The 19,596-nt window shown below is 39.0% G+C and overlaps 1 protein-coding gene across 1 annotated transcript in view; it reads left to right on the forward strand.

Annotated features, from left to right (window-relative positions):
- Positions 1–450: 450 nt before the first annotated feature.
- The window catches only part of NSD3 (nuclear receptor binding SET domain protein 3), a 103,992-nt gene continuing 84,846 nt past the window's right edge, over positions 451–19,596 (forward strand). The window contains exon 1 of the mRNA XM_065899780.1: positions 451–503. The gene's annotated coding sequence lies outside the window, so the exon portion shown is untranslated. The remainder of the gene's footprint in view (positions 504–19,596) is intronic.

Genomic DNA, 19,596 nt, shown 5'->3' on the forward strand with positions numbered 1-19,596 from the left:
GGCTTTGTGCGCGGCGGCGGCGGCGGCGGTGGCGGTGCCTGTGGCGGCGGGAGCGGGCGGCGGCGGCGACCAAGACGGAGGTGGAGGCGGAGGGGGACTGTCCACTGGTCGCCGCGGAGAGGCGTGCGAGGCCGAGTCGAGCCCCGACGACGACTCTGCTGCCCCAGCCCGGCCGCCAGCCACGGGCTGGTCTCTGGCAGCTGCAGCTGCGCGGCGACCCCCATCCCTCCGGCTCCGCTGCCCACCCCACCGCCCGCAGTCTTCCTCCTCTTGCTGCGCGCCCGGCCCGGCCTGGCCGTGGCCCTCCTCGGTGCCGGCCGCCATGGCAGAGGCGTCCGGCGCGGGGGAAATCTAGCCCGGGGATTTCATGCGGCCTAGCTTGGTTCCGCCTCCTCCTCCCGCGGCCCCGGCGGCTGCCTGCACCCCAGCCCTACTCCGGGCCTCCGTGTGTCTCCTGTGATCGTACTGACACGGCCGGGGGGTTAGAATGGAACAAAGTGAAGGTAAAGTGAATGCGTGTGTGTGTGTGTGTGTGTGTTTGTGTGCGCGCGCGCTGGAAGGAAGCGCTGAGGTGGGGACGGCGAGGAGGGGGCGACCTAGGGATGGGACCCGGGTAGGGAGAGAGACCTTAGCAGGGATGGGAGGACTAGCGGGTGGCCTGAAAGGGTTCGAGGGGAGTCTAGAAGGATGAAGCAAGGCAGTGGATGTGGAGGGGATTGGGAGGTGGGGCAGGAGAGGTAGGATTGGGATAAGGGATGGAGTGGCGCTAAGCTGGGAATTGGGAGTAGAGGTGGGATGGGGGCGGGGATAAAGATGGAACGGGGGAGGGGCAGGGGGAGAGGAGAAGAGTTAGGTTTGGAGATTAGAGACCTGGGCGGACAGAGAAGTAGGCAGGTTTGGGGGTGGAGTATGGGAACTAGGAGGGTCTGGGGGAAGGAGAAAGAATTAGGTGGAGAGATGGGGCCTCAAGGGAGACACGAGGGAATGGAAGTGGAGGAAAAGGTGGATTAGGAAAAAGGGATGAGATGAGAAATGCTTGAGACAGGATGCAATAGGAAGATAGGAAATAGACTCAGGAACTGGGAGACCCAGGATCGGGCTCGGGAAGGAAATTAACTGAATGTTGAGAAGGATGAGAACTATGGACCAAGCGTCACAGAGTGGGAGGAAGAGAAGGGGAAGGGGGTTGTTAAAGTGTTAGGAAGGGAAAGCCTTTTGTTCCTATATTTGTGTGTATTCTGTGCCTTTTCTTTCAAGGCTAGATAATGGAGAAGCTAGTGTTATGGTGTTGTGAAATGGGGGGGGGTGTGGGTTTTACAGCTTTGAGGTGCTTTGAGGGAGGAGGAGGTGTGTTCGTGTAATGGTAGCAAGACAGAGAGAGACATGGCCATAATTTCATGGTTTTGGTGAGGAGTGAAGACTATTCAGATTTAAAGGGGGCAGGGGCAGCCATGTTTGCTGCCAGGCACTGCAGTGTAAATAAATTCCTTCTCTCCGACATCAGTATGAATCTGGAAGGGGCCAGTTCAGATCGTTAACCCCCTTTCTTTCTATTCATGAACTCTTCCCATACATCTTGGGGTCATTTAAAATTATTCATAACCACCAAAGGAGGTAGTAATGTTTTCCATCTTGTGTGTTTTGCTGCCCCCCCCTTCCCCTTTTCCTTCTGGTTGCGAACAAGGCATGCTAATGAACTGCGGTGTAAAATTTAACCCCTTTAATAAAGTTAAAACTATATTTTTTACTAGCTGAAGGAATCCTTCCTACTCTTATTTCAAACATGATCATGAAAAGGCTTTTAAATATTGAAAATTCATTTGTTTCAGAAGCCTCGGAAGCAGTCAACATGTTTTCTGCAATTCTTTAAGTAAACAAGGAAATTGCCTCGGTTATTTTACTTGGGCTTGTGCTCTCGGCAAAGCACTGTGTGAGGGGAGAGGAGGGGTAGGAAGGTCTGCTGTGGTACATTATCTGCTTGCTGTAGTTTGCGTGTTGGAAAATTAGAAATGTGTGTATTTTAAAATGGTGTTTCTGATGGCTCTTGCTTATAGGTGATGGGTGTGTTAAGAAGTGTTTTCTTTTTTAAAATAAACTCTCTTCCATCCTTTCTCTTTGCTTTCATACAATTGCCCGGTACAATCTCCAAATGTCAGTTCAGCACAGCGCAGTGATCTATGAAGCAGGCATGCAGAGCTCAGAGCGTCATTCAGGTGCCAGGATTTTTTGGTGGGAACTTCAGGTCACTCTCAGGAAAGCTACAGTAACTCTCAAATGTATTCAAGTGTACCTACTTATGTGATTTGAAATAGTTACTATTCTAAAGCTTTAAATACTAACAAACTTACAGTAGCTGAACTAAGTGGAGCCTGTTTTATTTTCATATTGAAAAGGATTAAATGTGTGTGACCTTTTGTTTTTGTTTTATTATTGTAATTGGGAGAATCCAAACTTTAATCCGTCATATTGGTATTGAAACTGTTCTCTAATACCAGGAAGGCCTGTTAAAATTGTAATATGATGGACTCAAACCAGTTGTGCTACATATTGATTTAACCTATCCTAATTCCTCATCCTTTCAAGTTGTTATATCGAATTTTAGGATGTGTTCTTGGTCTGCTGGAAAAATTAAATTGAATATTGTTGGAGTGTTACTTTGGGAGAGCACTTTTAGTATAGAGGTCAGATATACAACTTATTTTGATTTGATAATATTCAGCCTGAATTTTTAAAAATCTTATGAGAAAAAGTTCCACTCAAAAAATCCATTCAGTATGCTTTTTTGGGATTTATTTTTATGGAGATTTCATTTTTATATCTCTCACTTGATTGACATGTTATTTGTAAGTAATTTGTGAATGAACCATCAGTGCCATAAATTTTTAGGAAAATGAGAAATTGTTGTATATTAAAATAAGAAAAGACTCTTGAAAGCTTGAATTACTTTTAAAAAAAAAAGTTTATTCCTAGATATTCAGCATTTTGTAAAGATAAATGTCGCCTGCCCAGTTGTCATGAGTATTCTGGCTCCTGGCTAGGTATCCACATGTAATGAAGAAGGCTACTCTAGTTAGTTGATACTTAATTAAAACCCAGACTGTGCTCTGATTACCATGTCCCTCATCAGCTCACCTGCTACCTGTGATAGCTTTTTTTTTTTTAACTTTAAGTTAATAGACATGCCCTTTTTTATACTGATCAGATTGAATGATTTTGGGGTAAAGGAAATTGGTTGCCTTTGAGATTGGTCATCCTTGAATGAATTGTCAAAGTCTTTAGTCGGTTGTCTGATTCTAAAAGACACTCCATTTCTGGAATTTATAATAATATTTATAATAAGCCTAGTAATGGCTACTAATAGCTGTTGTCCTCTAACAGTGTGCTGCGCTAAATGTCTTATATGGATGATTTCCTTTCATCCTCTCAACAGTTGTGGGAGGGTTAGTACTGTTAACTCCTTTTTTACAGATGGAGAGATTGAGGTTAAACACCTTAATAACACACAGATGGTAAACAGCAAAGCCAGTATACAAACCCAGGTCTTTTCTAATTATAAAACCTGATCAGCAGACCTTTACTTTTATTTTCTTGTAAAGATTCATAAAAATAATACACGTTCATTATTTAATTTTTTTGAAGTATTATAAAAGACTATAAGAGGTTTAAAAAAAGGTTAACACTCTGTTCTCCACTGACAACCATTTTGAAGTTTCTTGGGTGTCCTAGAAAATTTCTGTACGTATGTACGTACATCTGTCTTAAAATACATACAAATTCTATCACACAGTTTGCATTTTGCTTTTTTGTTTTAGTAGGCTACCTGGGACATCCTTTCAAACAAGCACATATGGACCTACAGCTTTCTTCTTTTTAAGGGTCATATAGTATTCCATTGTTTGAAATATTGATTAATATTAACATTAAGTTGTTAACAAGTTTTTGCTATTACAAGTAATGTAGCAGGGCCTGAATTAAGTCCCTAACAGCCTATTTAAATAGAAGAGATATAGTCCAACTACTTTATTTTACAAGAGAAATCACTGAGACCAGAAAAGTTAAGTCCAAGGCTTTGGTGAAAAACCTGTCACTTGACTCTTTATACCACATCACATTACTTTATTATTGTGGAAGTATTTGTGCATTCTGTGAAAGCTCAAGGTGAGGGGGAATACTCAAGGTTAGGCATGGTTAGTATAATGAGCACAAGGGGATTAAGTTGCAGTGAGGTAAAGGCTCTTCTCTTTTTCCATACTTTGCTCACCATGTTGTACATATAGCATTTATACAAAATAATTTTACATGCATAAATGAGTCTTGTCCAGGTATCTTGAAGTTTGTAATTTGGGTAATGAAGTGGTTTTGGCAGAATTTTTCCTGTTTTAACAAAATTATCAATGAAATAAAAAAATAAAAGGTCTATCATGGTCCTGGAAAAGAACTTGGAAAGAATACCTAATTGAAAACAAGTTTTAAAAAAATCTTAGGCATCACTGATTATTTTTAATTATTTTTTACTATCAAGAAGAAAATTCATAACCGTGGATACATTCATTGAATTCCTTTAAAACAAAAAGTGTGTTTTAGACACTTAAAAAATTAAAATCATTAAAGCTTTAAAAAGGTTTAGAATTTGGTATCTATCCATAAAATCTATTTTGGTGCATTGCTGTTTTTAGTTTTACTAAAAAAAAAAAATAGGAGTCTATTATTTTTTGAAAGAGCAACTAAGATGATTTATTCATGTGTTAATAAATAACATGTCCAACATTTGAGCTTTTTTTTTTTTTTTTTTTGCGGTACGCGGGCCTCTCACTGTTTGTGGCCTCTCCCATTGCGGAGCACAGGCTCCGGACGCGCAGGTTCAGCGGCCATGGCTCACGGGCCCAGCCGCTCCGCAGCATGTGGGATCTTCCCGGACCGGGGCACGAACCCGTGTCCCCTGCATCGGCAGGCAGACTCTCAACCACTGCGCCACCAGGGAAGCCCGCATTTGAGTTTTTAAATGAATGGTGAGCTTTATTTCTGCAGGCTAATCTTTTAATAAATATAAATAAAGATAAATTTAAGAAACTGATTATACTACGACTACCTAACACATTTTTTAAATACTCAGAGGTTTTTCATTTTGTTTTTATTGTTGACCTTACTAAGTACTTAATAAGTACTTTTAAACACTTATGTATTATGTTGTGCTAGTACAGGGTGGCATGAAAAGAAGGAAAAAGGCATATTTAAAATTTTGTGATTTAGAGAATGTTCAGTTTTTACTAGATAGATGTTTTGTTACTTCTAAAGTACATCTGCTTATTGACAAAATTTTGCATTTGAAAAGCTCTTTGATAAATGGTTCTTGGCTTATTCTTAAATTTTAAATGTGAATCTGTGTTATCATTGATCTACAATGAGAATTCTTTTTTCTACTCTGATCCCTCTTTCATCTAGATTTAGAACTATATTGAGAGAGTGAATAGGAAAATTTTACAAATTTATGTTCATATAGTTTCCATTTTAACCATATACATATATGAATATTATCTAATAATACTTTATTTTACGTGATATCTTCTGAGATGTTGGATAGAATTCCAGCACAATAACTTGTGTGTGTGTGTGAAGTTGGAAAGCACAATAATTATTTAACTCAATTTAAATAAGTAGCTATTTTAAATTTAAGAAGTGTGTGGCTTCCTGGGATTTTGTGGGTAAAATAAAATTTAGTTTATCAAATTTATTTGAGATTCAAAAGATTAGGAAGTCTCATGTGGAGGCTTGCCTACTGGCATTTTGGCTGTAGCCAAGATGGTATTGTGTCTAGTGAGTCTTGTGTTACTCACATCTCTTAGCTGTGGAGTCTTAAGAAAGCTGTACATAAAAAACAAACAAGCAAAGACTTTTTAAAGTGCATTTTAAAGACTTTTGTAAAACATGACATATAAAGATAAAAGCGTAAAACCTAAATGTACGGTATAAACAAATAATTAGAAAACAAACATCATGTAGTCACAACCCAGGTAATCTGCCCTGTAAGAAAAGCTGCAGAGACAGTCTCATTGGTTTAAGTGGTATTGTCTTGGTGGTAGTTGGACTTGAGGGATAACACTGTGCTGAAAAGAAAGCTGAAAAATTAATAACCATGAGGAGTCAGCACAGGTAAAAACTGAATCGCCAGTTTTTATTTGTTGTTATCAAAAGGGTTATCTAGGCAATTAAAAAAAGTTTCCTAACATTTAGTGTAGTCATTTAGTCATTTGAAATCTTGGTGCTTTACTAATGAATGTGAAACAAAAAGTAATGCTGAATCCTACAAGAATCATGCCATGTTGCATAAAGCTGTTTCTTCAGAATTCATCTCTGATGCAGTTTTTGGTAGGATTCAGTGACTACTGGTTTTAGATTTATGTGCAGACTCTAACAATGGCTTTTGCTTAGGTAATGTCAGATTTGCCTGTATCTGTGCCTGATACCTAACTTAAGTATCTTATTTACAAAAACTAGTTTGACTCTCTTGCTTTCACATTAATGTAACCATTAGAAAAAGTATTAACCTGAACAGTGGCAATCTATGTTGACTCTTCCATCCTTGGTGCCTCTTGATTCTTACCTTGTCTGCATCTTGGCTAGGTGAACCAGATTTCTTTTTTAACTGGAGAAACCTACTTTAATGTGCTTCCCTGACTTTCTAGACATATTTTCTTATGTGTATGGAAAGGTTAAATGTTGACTTTGGAGGATTTTGATAGCAGAAAACAGTTGAATTTTTTTGAGAATTTAAAAAAATTTTATTATTTATTTATTTGTTCATTTTTGGCTGCGTTGGGTCTTCATTGCTGCGCGCGGGCTTTCTCTTGTTGTGGAGAGCAGGGGCTACTCTTCGTTGTGGTGCATGGGCTTCTTATTGCGGTGGCTTCTCTTGTTGCGGAGCACGGGCTCTAGGCGCGCGGGCTTCAGTAGTTGTGGCTCGCAGGCTCTAGAGCGCAGGCTAAGTAGTTATGACGCATGGGCTTAGTTGCTCCGTGGCATGTGAGATCTTCCCGGACCAGGGCTCGAACCCGTGTCCCCTGCATTGGCAGGTGGATTCTTAACCACCACGCCACCAGGGAAGTCCCAAAGTTAAATTATTTTTCCCCTCTGACTACCTGATGAATACAGACTATTTGCATAAAACTCTGCAATGTGGACTTTAAGAAGGACATTTTAATAACACATCTGCATACATAAATTAAAGCCTTTATTTGGCTATTATAATTTTGTTACTTGAAGCTGTCTGTGTTTTTCTTGATCTCTGCCGGATCCAAATACATTGCAATATGGTATTTCATATTTGATTGTGGTGAGAAACTTCATGCTATGCTTCACCTAAAATTCCAATAGAATGTTGTTCTTTTTTATTCTGGGTGAAGGTTAAATACATCCCTTGCTATTTTTTTCTCCTGCAAGGATGAGAAATAATTATTTTAAAGCTTGAAATGACTGTATATGTTGAGTTTTTCTAGATGTGGAAACACACATAATTTAATGTAATGGTTTTTTAAACCTAAAGTAGGTAATTTGGCTTTGTATATGAAGTAGGGTTAATATACTTTTGGTCATCTCATGCTTTCTGTGTTGTTATCACCTGTACAATTTAGCCTTGATCATTAGAATTTATTTTATTGTGTCATAGAATTAGGGTGTTGAGGTTAAGGTCTTAATTAAGGTATTACATCCATATGCATATAGGTCCACACACACAGTACCCCTAAGAAATGCTGATAGCCCTATTAGGTTTTTTCTTATAGAATCTTTTTTTTTAATTTAATTTATTTTTATACAGCAGGTTCTTATTAATCTATTTCATACATATTAGTGTATACATGTCATTCCCAATCTCCCAATTCATCCCACCACCACCACTACCCCCAGCACTATTAGTTTTTAATTTTTAATGGAAAATTTGTACTTTCCAAAGTGGCTGGTAGTTTTAAAATAACATTTATTATGTTTAAGTTACGAAGGGGTTGTTTACTGTAGAGAAATTGAACACCAGTGAGATATAAAGAAGGTTAAAATCACCTGAAATCCTACCAACTGGAAACAACTACAGTTAACATTTTGTTCTGTATCTTTCCAGTGTTTTTCTTATGCATACCTGTATTTTTTTTTTTACAAATTGGAATAGTATATAATATTATTTTATAACCTGCTTTATTGTGAAATAAATTTTTTTGAGAATGTGATTTTTTAAACTGATATATAATTTCATTGTATGGTTGTGCCATATCTATTTACCATTATTCTGTTGATGGCGTTTTAGGCAGTTTGCAATTTTTAGATAAAATTTGATGAACATTCTTACATATTTAAAAAGTTGTATGACTGTAATGATTTGATTACAATAAATTCCTAAAAGTAGAATTACTTAACAGGCCTGAACATTACAAAAGTTTTTGACACATATTTCCAATATTTTCTCCAGAAAGGTTTTTTTTTAATAACAGTTTCGTTGAGAAATAATTCACATACCGTACAAGTTACCCATTTAAAATGTACAATGCAGTGGTTTTTCGTATATTCATAGAATCGTGCACCATCACCACAGTCGATTTTAGAACATTTCCAGCAAGGTTTGAACCAGTTTAAACTCCTAGCAGTATCAGAAAGGCTTTATTTTAAAAAACTGCATTTACTTGTGGTTTTTAAAGTGTAGTACAGGTATACAAGAACGCAGCAGCTTGTGTGATACATTTTTTCTTTATAATTCCAATCACTTATTTTGAAAAATTTTATTTCCAGCCTTATTGAGTTGTAATTGATGATATATACTTTATATCAATTTATGGAGATTTTAAAAGTCATCTATGAAAACAAGATGCTCATATTCTTGTGTTAAGAAAACATGACATAAAGTTTAAGCTTATAAAGCAAAGGATGTGGTAGATTTTTTGAATTATAAAATTATCTTTCCGTTCAGTCACGATGCCTTTATTGAGAAAGCGTTGTATGTGGTTTAAAATACCTTTCTTTTGGGCTTCTCTGGTGGTGCAGTGGTTGGGAGTCCGCCTGCCGATGCAGGGGACGCGGGTTTGTGCCTCGGTCCGCGAGGATCCCGCATGCCGCGGAGCGGCTGGGCCCGTGAGCCATGGCCGCTGGGCCTGCGCGTCCAGAGCCTGTGCTCTGCAATGGGAGAGGCCACAACAGTGAGACGCCCGCGTACCGCAAAAAAATAAAATAAAATAAAATAAAATAAAATACCTTTCTTTTCATTCAAATTTTATTCAGAAACACCTTATATTAGGAAATGTCTATGGAAAGTATGCTATACCTATGTAGTTAACTATAGCAAACTTATTGTATAAAATGTATGGCTTTCTATTTATTGAGAGGTTTGCTTTGCTGTAACTGACCTTCACCCTGAAAGTTGTTCTGTTTGCTTTAAGCCATTTAACAAAACTTTTTTTTTTTTAACTCGATGGGCAGTGGAGTGTAGGGCAAGTGTCAGGGAGACCCGAGTTCTTATTCCCACCGTACCTCTACCACTGGGGCTCAGTATTCTTACCTTTGAATTGGAGATGAAAATGACTACTTTTTGCAATTATAGGGATCTAAACTAGAAGTGCTAGAGTGTGCCTAGAACTGGACCAGGCATGTAGCTGATAATAAATGACTTTTTAAAAAATATAAGAATAATAGCATATGCAAAATGAGTTAGTCTTTAGTCGAATGTTTCATCGATGAAGATGTGAATCAGTTGGCCTAAACGCACTTTTATAGAAGTTAAAAGTTGAATGTTAGTTAGTGCTTGAGCAGAATCTTTGCGTGGGTTATATGGGTGTTTCTCAGTTGGTAAAGAGAATTCATGCTGTTACAAGTAGGAACATGAAGTTAATTTTCCAGTCCAAATTTACTTCCACTGTTGTTATTACAAAAGCATGATGGCTATAGCTTCACCAACGCTTCATGTTCTGATTAAGCAAATAGGTGATAATGTAAAATTTGAATATAGTATGAAGTTCCTTATGTTCTTTTATTATTTTAAAAATGAAATGAATATAATTGAACCTAAAATACTAAAGTGATAAACCTGATGAACCAAAAAAAAAAAAAAAAAGAGAAGAAAAACCCCTGGTCTTTATAGGAAAAATAAACTTAGTAAATTATCATTTTAGATATTATGATAAATTAATTGCTTAGTACTTTAAAAACGACATTATAATTTCTGTGATACCTTGCCTTGATATGGTAAAAGAAAGTAAAATTTGAACAATCTCAAACCTGTTTTCTGTAATTTAAAAATTTGTTAGGGAAAGAGGAAGGAAAATATGTGGATGAACTTGTTAGTTTACTAGATTTCATAGTGAATGGAACGAGATGACTGATATAAGTTACTTAGTTTGTCATAAATTTCAGTGTGAGCCAGTCCCTTGATGTAAGGGATTGGAAAAAATTTTTTTTTTTTTTTTTTTTTTTTTTTGCGGTACGCGGGCCTCTCACTGTTGTGGGCTCTCCCGTTGCGGAGCACAAGCTCCAGACGCGCAGGCTCAGCGGCCATGGCTTACAGGCCCAGCCGCTCCGCGGCATGTGGGATCTTCCCGGATCGGGGCACGAACCCGTGTCTCCTGCATCGGCAGGCAGACTCTCAACCACTGTGCCACCAGGGAAGCCCGGAAAATAATTTAATGGGAATTTTCTTCCAGTCATAATACCATGTCTGTTGTTGCCGGGTGTGGTCAAGAACAAAGTGAAGACTTCGAGGTTAAACCAAATAGATAAGGGAAATTGCATGTTTTATTAGTAAGTTTTGTATTGGTACAAGGCAGTTCAATAAGTAATGTGGTTTAGTCAGGAAAAAAAAAGAACTACAAAGCAACCTAAAATGTTGTGTAACTTAATAGAATCATAGTCAAATGAAAATTGTGTGACTGTATTTAGTGACAGGGTTTTTTTTGGTGTTTAATTGTGTTTCATTTCACATAGGTCACTCCCTTATACAGGATATTTTCATGTCCTTGACCATCATCTTTCTCTTAACACAATTTTAGTGGAAAATTATTAAGTGAAAATTTCAGAATATATTTGGGGTGATGATACTGGAGTTAAACAGATTATGGAGTAGTACCGTATGTTTTAACAATAGTATTACTCTATTACTAGTGGTATAAACTAAGGAAAATTAAAAATGATAAGAAAAGGTGCTACTTCTCTAATACACCTTGATTACTTAGAGAATTTTGTAGAAGGAAATATGGTGGTCGTGCTCTACCCCCTAAAATCTTATTTAGGCAAATAGGTGTTGGTTGTGAATTTCAAATAATTGTTTGCTATTGCAAATAATGAACATCTTTAAATAATGTTAAGAGGGTAGGTAAGACATTAAAGTTAATTTTTAAAATCGCATATGTTCTTGTCAGAATGCAAATCCAACCCCTACATTTATGTACTGGTGACTAGGAGGAATCACAGCTCACTTTCCCATTGTTTGGGGTCATTTCAGGTGATTGGATCACCTGATTTAACCTCTATTATGGGCTATAAACAGAAGCCCAAATATGTCTATCTCTTCAGAGAGGTAGACTCACAGCTAAAACTCAAGACTCATGACTGCAAGACCAATGTCAGAGCGCATTTTTCCTTGTCCCCGATTTATCTTACTCTTATTTTATTCTTGCATATGTGTCTGCTAAATTTCCTCATATGTGATTTCTGTCTAGTTATACGGTACTATTCACCAATTTCTTTAAAAAGTTTATAATTAACCTTATTTTTATAAGCTTTCTTAGGATGTTTTTGTTTGGGTCAAATTTGAGAAATGATTTACATCAGCACTGACCAAGAGAATTTTCTGCAGTGATGGAAATACCCTGTGTCTGTGCTGTCCTGTATAGTAGCCACCCACCATGTGTGGATTTTGAACACTTGAAACGTGGCTAGTGTACTTCAGAACTGAATTTTTTTTTTTTTTTTTTTTTTTTTTTTTCTGTACCTGGGCCTCTCCCATTGCGGAGCACAGGCTCCGGACGCGCAGGCCCAGTGGCCATGGCTCACGGGCCCAGCCGCTCCGCGGCATGTGGGATCTTCCCGGACCGGGGCGAGAACCCGCGTCCCCTGCATCGGCAGGCGGACTCTCAACCACTGCGCCACCAGGGAAGCCCCAGAACTGAATTTTTAATTTAATTTTAATTTGTTTACAATTCAGTAGCCACGTGTGATTAGCACAGATTTAGATATTATTAGTGAAGGGAAAGAATTAAGTAGAAGTGGACATTTTCACATTCTTTGCTCTTGTGATTACTTTTGTTGTGTTTTTGTGGGGTTGGGACTTTAAAATCTCATTTTTCCAAATGCTTACTCTCTTAGATAATGAATAAATCCATTCACAGGAAACAACTTAGTAATAGTTATTTGATTATTGTTTTAAAATATACAAATTTTAAATATTTTTAAAATATTTAAGAGAGGCCCGGTACGCAAGCCTCTCACTGTTGTGGCCTCTCCCGTTGCGGAGCACAGGCTCCGGACGCGCAGGTTCAGCGGCCATGGCTCATGGGCCCAGCCGCTCCGCAGCATGTGGGATCTTCCTGGACCGGGGCACGAACCCGTGTCCCCTGCATCGGCAGGCGGACTCTCAACCACTGCGCCACCAGGGAAGCCCTTTTTTTAAAATATAAAAGTATTTTTAAAAACTCTTTTAATCAATGCAGTTATTAACAGACTGTACTGCTGACCAACAAAATGATTTCATTTCAGTAGTACTTTAGAGTAGTTATGGTTAAATAATGTGGAAATCTTAAACTTTTTATATTACTTGGAATACTTGACTGTTATTTAAATATTTTTACTATAACCTCAGAAGCCTCTGAAACAGAGAACTTGAAAGGAAATAAAAGATATGTCTGATGATCACCTCTTCACGTGTCTTCCTCTAATCTTTCTATATGACTAGTTCCTGGTTTGGATTCCATTAGTCCTTTTTATAACAATCCAGACCCCCAGTCACTGTGTCCTATTACCCTGTTTTATAGAAGCTTATCGTTTTCTGAAATTTTCATGTTTATTGCTGTATGAGATCAGAATCATATTTCCTTTGATTTCCCAGGATCTAGAATAGGACCTGGTACATAGTTGGTGTTCAGTAATGAACCGTGTCACAAACAAAACAAAAAAAGGACTTTGTGAGGAATTAGATATATATCTGGAATAACAAACCACTTAGAGTCTGGGAATAGGCAAGGTGAGGCCCGGCTTTTGATTATCTTGGTGGTGTTGATATGGGTAATTTACAGCAATTAGTTTAGAATGAGTCTGTATAGAAACATTTCTGTGGGAACTTTTACTTTAAAAATAGACAAACTTTTGTCCAGGCATGCACATATGTACTAAATAAATCCTCTCCACATAAAACATCATAGAGTTGGGGCCTCCCTGGTGGCGCAGTGGTTAAGAATCCACCTGCCAATGCAGGGGACATGGGTTCGAACCCTGGTCCGGGAAGATCCCACATGTCGTGGAGCAACTAAGCCCGTGCGCCACAACTACTGACCCTGTGCTCTAGAGCCAGCGAGCCACAACTACTGAGCCCACGTGCCACAACTACCGAAGCCCACATGACTAGAGCCCGTGTTCTGCAACAAGAGAAGCCACCGCAATGAGAAGCCCGCGCACCGCAATGAAGAGTAGCTCTCGCTCGCCACAACTAGAGAAAGCCCACGCGCAGCAACAGAGAGCCAACGCAGCGAAAAATAAATAAATAAATTTATTTAAAAAATCATAGAGTTGACAAAATGGAAAAACAAGTGAGAAAATATTGCCATCATCGGTTTTTGAGTATTCAGCCTCATTTCGTAACCTTTTAGAGATTAAGGGATTTACTCGAAGTCATTTATTTGTATGCCATTGGTCAGAACAGAGAGAACTGCCAAATCCTAGTTTTCCAGTGTGTTGTTTTGACTTGTCATCTATGAATGGACATCACTGTGTAGCAGACATAGGCACTTTACCTGATAAAAGCGGTATTTAACTGATAGTGGTTTGAGTTATCTGTGAGTAGTCAGAGATCAAATGTTCTCATGCAGTAAATTAGGTCATTTAATTTCTGATATTTAAATGCCAACATGATAAGTGTGGAAAGGGTTTTATTTTTACTCATCTATTCCTATACATAGTCTTAAATAGTTAATGTTTTGAGATATGAATCAGTCTTTTTATTTAGGGAACTTATACATTATTCACCTTTACAAAATAAACTTCCAGTTAGAGGTTATTCATTATAAAAAATGTTGACTCAGTAGAGTTCTTTGGGATGGCTGCAAGGGGCTTTTCTTTATTAACTGTGGCTATTATACGTTTAAATTAACAGACTTTAAAAAGTGGTTCTTAACCATAGTGCTGTCTTTACTACTGCAAGTTTTCTCCACACCCACCACATATTTTTGTGAAAATCAGCCACAGAATCCAGTGTGGCCCAGAGATTTTAGTTGTCAGAAATGGAAAGATACAGTAAGTATTTTAGTAATAAAAGGACCCATAACGTTATTGTGTCATGCGTGGTGTTGGCTTTGCTGCCACATCGCTGTTTGTATCACATCTCCAACTAGAATGAAAGTTAACTCCAGAGCATAGAAAGCAGGAGTGACTGCCAACAAAACGGGAAGAAATCACGTACTTCTCTTCTGCAGCGTAAAAGGTGACAGCAGCGTCCTCTGAGCAATTGCAGGCTGATGGCTTTCCTGGCTGTCCAGGGACAGGTTGTAGGCCATATTAGCATATTTGTAGCCATAGATAGGACTATTCATGTTGTCATGGGGTAAGACCTTTAAAAGTGCTCTTTCTGGGGCTTCCCTGGTGACACGGTGGTTGAGAGTCCGCCTGCCGATGCAGAGGACACGGGTTCGTGCCCCGGTCTGGGAAGATCCCACATGCCGCGGAGCGGCTGGGCCCGTGAGCCATAGCCGCTGAGCCTGAGCGTCCGGAGCCTGTGCTCCGCAACGGGAGAGGCCACAACAGTGAGAGGCCCGTGTACGGCAAAAAAAAAAAAAAAAAGTGCTCTTTCTGTTTCACGTTCCCCACAGCAAGGGAGTGTTTAGAAATGCTGTCAGAGAAGACTCTATATTAGTTTCCTTTTGCCTCTCTAACAAATGATGTCAAACTTAGTGGCTTAAACACAGCAAAATTTTAAACAATACAAATTTATTATCTTATAGTTCTGGATGTTATAAGGCCAACATGGGTCTCTCTGGGCTAAGATCTAGGTATGAGCAGGGCTGCATCCCTTCTGGAGGTTCTCGAGGAGAATCTGTTCCCTGCCTTTTCCACCTTCTGTAGGTGCCTGCGTTCCCTGGCTTATGGTCCCCTTCCTCTTATATTCAAAGCCAGCGCAGAGCATCTTCAGATCTCTCTCTGACGCTTCTCCATCCCTTTTTCTCTTGTAAGTATCCTAGTGATTATACTGGGCCCACCTGGATAATCCAGAATAATCTCTCCATTGTAAGATCCTTGACTTAATCAGATCTGCAAAGTCCCTTTTGTCACATCAGGTAACATGTTCACGGGTTCTAGGGATTAGGATGTGGGTATTTGGTGGGGGGTCATTATTCTGTCTATCACAGCCTCTTTACAAGTTGAAGATGCTGGCTTTGTTAATTGTAGGGATGTTTTCTGAAGCAGTAATGGTTGCCTTTCTGAATTAATACAGACATGACAGAAAAGTGGTTCAGTGGTCAGTGACAGTGTAGCATGTGGTAAAGGGTGCAGGCCATGAAGCAAGACTGCCTGGATTTGACTCCTGGCTCTAGTAGACCCTTACTTTATGTGTGACCTTGGACAGGCCACCTAACCTGTCTTTCAGTTTCCTCATCTGTAAAATGGAGATACTAGTATCCATTCTGCAGGAGTTTTCTGACGATTAAATGAGATAATACTTGTAAAGCACTTGGAACATCACATTGTAAGTCCTCAGTAAATTATATTATTTTACTTGAAGCATGTTTAAAGTATTTTTTGTTTGAAATTTTAGAGAGATTCTTATACAGATTAAAATCTGGATCTATTCTGAGTTGTTGCAGGTTCTTTTGTTTAACCTTTTGAATACTCAGAAATATGGCATATTCAGGAAAACATCTGTGTGTATTAGTCATTGAAAAATAGGATAGAAGCCGAATAAATATGAGCATTTTCTTGATTTATAATTAATGAATTGATTTTTTCTTTTGAAGAGACATATTAACATTTTTATATGTTCATTATAGAATCTACAGAGAAGTAAAAGGCAAAGCAAAAGAGAACAGACTATAGTAAGCATTTCCATTTTCGTGAACATCCTTTTAGGGCAGTAGTTCTCAACCCTAGGGCGATTTTGCCCTCCAGGGAACATTTGGCAATGTCTAGAGACATCCTTTATTATTACTGGCAGGTGGTACTACTGGCATCTAGTGCGTAGAGGCCAGGATGCTGCTAAATATCTTTTTTTTTTTTTTTGTGGTACGCGGGCCTCTCACTGTTGTGGCCTCTCCCGTAGCGGAGCACAGGCTCTGGACGCTCAGGCTCAGCGGCCATGGCTCACGGGCCCAGCCGCTCTGCGGCATGTGGGATCCTCCCGGACCGGGGCACGAACCCGTGTCCCCTGCATCGGCAGGCGGACTCCCAACCACTGCGCCACCAGGGAGGCCCGCTGCTAAACATCTTGAATGCTCATGACAGCCTTTCTCAACAAGTGTTAGTAGTGCCAGGGTTCAAAAACGTTGTTTAAGAGTGCGAACTCATTGATAAGTATGTTGCCTTCTTAGTCTGATTCTCAGTCATATATTTGAGTTTTGGATCACTTTGTGATCAGTGGGTTATGTAAAGTCCAGATACTAAAAACCAAATTTGATTTGGTAACTCGTATCTGGCTCTTGGGAAATGTTAGTAATTTTAGAGATTAGTATAACAACACAGAGATTTGATGAGGTCCACACTGAAATTATCTGCATAATTTTAGATTATGGAGTTGAAGTCCTGTTACAGCATATACTAATGCTGTGATTTGGGGCTGTACTTTTGACTGTAGTTTGAGAGCCAAAACACATTTTCTTCTGTCTTCATTACTTGGACGGAAATGAATATTCAGTAAAATAGTGGTTCTAATTTCCGCTTGTCTTTTCTGCCATTCCTGTATTCATTTAACAGTCTTTTTCATTCCCTTACGGTACTGGGGGATTAGGGTTACAGCAGTGAGCAAAACATAAAAGTACCCAGTACCTTTGCTAGAAGTGAAGTAGTTTTGTTTTGTTGGCTGGTTGGTTTTTCCATGACCAAAGAGACACTGCTACCCTTTGCTTTGGAAATTAAAGGTAAATATGAACTTCAGAAATCTGAACACATTTGGCAATTCTCTGAATGCTGAAGTTACTCAAAGTTGCCTCAAATACAGGTTGGCATTCTAATATAAGCTGATTTTGTGTTTAGTACAGGTTTTGTATTAGGCTATAAATGATTCAAAAAAGGGAAGTCATTTTATTAGAAACTCATTAGAGTTTTATATTCTTCTTATCATGTGTTATGCTCAACAGTGATAATGTTGTGACAGTTTCTCTTAATCCCATTAGTAATGATTGCAGTTTTTATACACTGAACGAAAGACAGAGCTTCATTTCATAATATAACTACTGTTTTGGAAAATATGAACCCTAATATGTTAATAGTTTAAATGTGTTTTTTTTTTTTTTTGACCACACCTTGCAGCATGTGGGACCTTAATTCTCTAACCAGGGATCGAACCCATGCCCCCTGCATTGGAAGGCGGAGTCTTAACCACTGAACCACTAGGGAAGTCCCTATGTTAATAGTTTATGTATGCCTGTAGAATTATTAGATTCATGGTAGTGAGCTTCGAATTAAATATGGTTATGTAAATACATTTCTTGTCAGCCAGTGACTCTTTTTTTGTGATGTGTTTATACTCTGAATTTCCAGCACTTAATAAAATATCTTCTACTCTAATTCTGATGAAAAGGTTACTTGATAAAATATATAGTCAGATTACATACTAAACTTTTGAAAAAGTTTAAAAATAATAGGGGGAAGTTTCATTTTGTTCTGTTTCCTCTTAGTGACCTGATTACCTGCTGCTTGTTTGGTTTTGTGCAGCAACTTCCCAGCTTTATTCGTGATCTTTTTACGAGGGAAAAAGTAAATCTGTACAGTCAGTTCTAAATGCATGCTGCTAACAAACACCTGTGGTATTTCAGTAACACTAGTTACTTAACAATTATGAGCTCATGTTAAAATACTCACATTGTTAATCTAATCCTATGGCTCCTTACTGCAATACTCCTTTCTGTTTGTGATCAGTCTGTTTATTGATAATGTGCTAGCCACTGTAGTTGGCTGGGTTTCAGAGATGAAGCAGTCCCATGTCCTCATCATAAACTTCCAGTCTTGCCATATTCTCTGGCATGTAAGTTGTTTTTATACCCCTGAATTATGTAGTGTGCTTTCATCAAATTCTTGTAATTTGGTTTTGCAACATATCAAGAAATATATAATCTAGATCATTTAGAAGATGTGAAACTAAGAAGCCAAGGAAGTTCTTAACCATTTTAGGTGATGGTTAATATAGGTCTTTGTAAAGGAGTTCCCCTCCCTTCCACAGGTTAGGACTTTTTGTTTCCTATACTTGGAAATGTCTCAGGTCCCCTGCATCCTCTCTCTGTCCCACATCCCCCAGCTCCTCAACCTTGGATGTTTTCCTTTGTCATCCAGGGCACTTGTCCCTTCTGTCCACAGGGACTCTGTCTTGCTCATCTTTTATCTCTAGTACTTAGGACTAAACATAATACAGGCACTCGATGTGAAATGAATAAATGTGTATTACTAAGCCTCATCTCCAGCACATTCCCTTTGTTGCTTTTCTCTCTCCGGTAATAATGCAACTGTATAATTCCAGGAACCATGTCTGAATTTTCATCTCTATGACTTTAGTGCTTAGTGTGATGTCTGGCATGTAGTAGGTGCTCAATAAATATGTGCTTTATTAGAGGAGCCTGTATAGGTTGGGGTGGGGACAACCTGGCTGTAACTTTTGGTCTCCTTCCCATTGTAGTAGCAGCAGAATGGGAAGGAAGGAGGAGCTGGCATGAACCTCCGCCCAACATTGTCTCAGCCTACAGAGGGCAATTAACAGACAGCAGCTGGTATCCAGAATGGATGTAATCAAGTATTTTATTCTTATTTCTTACACAGATGTTTTGAGATCATGTTCGCTTACACGCACACACACACGCGTCATTTAGGTCAAGATGGTCCTCTGTGATATATTAGTGCTGTGGTAGAGTATAGGTAGGATGCTATCAGGGACTTCAGAGGGTGGGTGAGGAGTGGTCCGGGAAAGCTTCTTGGAGTATTTTAACACATCTGTACAAAAGCTAAGTGGTTGATGAGAGAGGAAATGATAGAATGGTGGAAGGCAAAGTGGGAAAGCAGAAACAGGAGGAGGGGAGGCTGGACAGGTAGGCAGGGGCCAAATCAAGAGAGACCTTTTGCTTTGAGGAGTTTATCCTAAGGCATGGAGAGCCATGGGAGGTTATTAAATTTGGGGGTGGCGGGGTGAGGGGAAACGGTTGTTTTCTTTTTAAGAACTGTCAG

The sequence above is a fragment of the Phocoena phocoena genome, chromosome 21 (genome assembly GCF_963924675.1).
Source record: "Phocoena phocoena chromosome 21, mPhoPho1.1, whole genome shotgun sequence".
NCBI lineage: Eukaryota > Metazoa > Chordata > Mammalia > Artiodactyla > Phocoenidae > Phocoena > Phocoena phocoena.